Source organism: Schistocerca serialis, unplaced genomic scaffold, assembly GCF_023864345.2.
Source record: "Schistocerca serialis cubense isolate TAMUIC-IGC-003099 unplaced genomic scaffold, iqSchSeri2.2 HiC_scaffold_950, whole genome shotgun sequence".
Classification (NCBI taxonomy): domain Eukaryota; kingdom Metazoa; phylum Arthropoda; class Insecta; order Orthoptera; family Acrididae; genus Schistocerca; species Schistocerca serialis.
The window spans coordinates 42,501-44,642 of NW_026048574.1; positions in this window are offsets into that span (position 1 = coordinate 42,501).

The window sequence follows — 2,142 nt, forward strand, 5'->3', positions numbered from 1 at the left end:
TATAACATGCGTTTCATGAAGAGGTATGTCCAATATGCGACATTCCCGCTGTCCCTATACATGAGCTGCGAGCTGTACCACTTACGAGCTACAGACGCGATCGCGTTGCTCTCTGTACGAATGCCGATGCTGAGCGGTCAGCTAGGAGGCGCTCCATCCATGTCGGTACCGGTGAGCGTTGCACTCGCAGTCGCAAAAACGTACGGCAAGTATATTACTCGGAAGAGTTAATGACAGTCCAAGCCCCCCCTGCGTGGGGAGAGTCTTGCTAGGCCATGACCCACCGGAAGGGCGCAGCGTCCCCCACCCCAGACATGTGACGTCACACTATCGGTATTGACGACTAGACTCATTGCTTATAATCATTTGCCATACACCGGTGGAAGCTGCCGAGACGAGTAGCTACATAGCGCGCTCGCCGTGTCACTAATGTACAGAGATACAACAGTTTCGACGGGAACCACATTAAACGTATACACGGCGCTGATTAGTAATAGATAGAGCCATCAGAATACAGATAATATATACAACTGTCCGTATACATGCTGAAAGACTCTGCTCACAATCACAACCACACGTCAGCCACACACTCTTATCACGCACTACTCTCTGCCTGTAACACGCACACAGACAATATGTAAGCACCAGCATGCAACAACACCCAGTGCATCCTCTCCGCCACATTAGACAATCCACACTGTCATAACCAGACTGGGAGGTCCACACAGAAAACAGAATATCCCACCCACCCGACAACCACCATTGCTCAGCCAAGCCACCAACACCCACACATGTCCTACACAGGGGTGCACCCAACATCACAATACTGCCTCCTCTCACAGCACACAAACAATGGCAGGAATGAAAGACACAGGTCTGCCACAAGCATGGAATGAGAGCGCCGCCTGTCATGAGCCAAAGGTACATCCTGACGTGGCAAATCAGATGATACCGCAGGCATCCACGTACTATAATCACAATCAACAAACCGGCCGCCGCCCCCCCCCCCCCCATTAAACCTTTCCTTACAACAATGTGTACCTTAACCTAACCTATGTCGTACCTTAACCTAACCTATGTCGTACCTTAACCTAACCTATGTCGTACCTTAACCTAACCTATGTCGTACCTTAACCTAACCTATGTCGTACCTTAACCTAACCTATGTCGTACCTTAACCTAACCTATGTCGTACCTTAACCTAACCTATGTCGTACCTTAACCTAACCTATGTCGTACCTTAACCTAACCTATGTCGTACCTTAACCTAACCTATGTCGTACCTTAACCTAACCTATGTCGTGCCTTAACCTAACCTATGTCGTGTCTTAACCTAACCTATGTCGTGCCTTAACCTAACCTATGTCGTGCCTTAACCTAACCTATGTCGTGCCTTAACCTAACCTATGTCGTGCCTTAACCTAACCTATGTCGTGCCTTAACCTAACCTATGTCGTGCCTTAACCTAACCTATGTCGTGCCTTAACCTAACCTATGTCGTGCCTTAACCTAACCTATGTCGTGCCTTAACCTAACCTATGTCGTGCCTTAACCTAACCTATGTCGTGCCTTAACCTAACCTATGTCGTGCCTTAACCTAACCTATGTCGTGCCTTAACCTAACCTATGTCGTGCCTTAACCTAACCTATGTCGTGCCTTAACCTAACCTATGTCGTGCCTTAACCTAACCTATGTCGTGCCTTAACCTAACCTATGTCGTGTTTTAACCTAACCTATATTGCGCCTTAATGTAACCTATATTGCGCCTTAATGTAACCTATATTGCGCCTTAATGTAACCTATATTGCGCCTTAATGTAACCTATATTGCGCCTTAACGTAACCTATATTGCGCCTTAACGTAACCTATATTGCGCCTTAACGTAACCTATATTGCGCCTTAACGTAACCTATATTGCGCCTTAACGTAACCTATATTGCGCCTTAACGTAACCTATATTGCGCCTTAACGTAACCTATATTGCGCCTTAACGTAACCTATATTGCGCCTTAACGTAACCTATATTGCGCCTTAACGTAACCTATATTGCGCCTTAACGTAACCTATATTGCGCCTTAACGTAACCTATATTGCGCCTTAACGTAACCTATATTGCGCCTTAACGTAACCCACATTGCCCC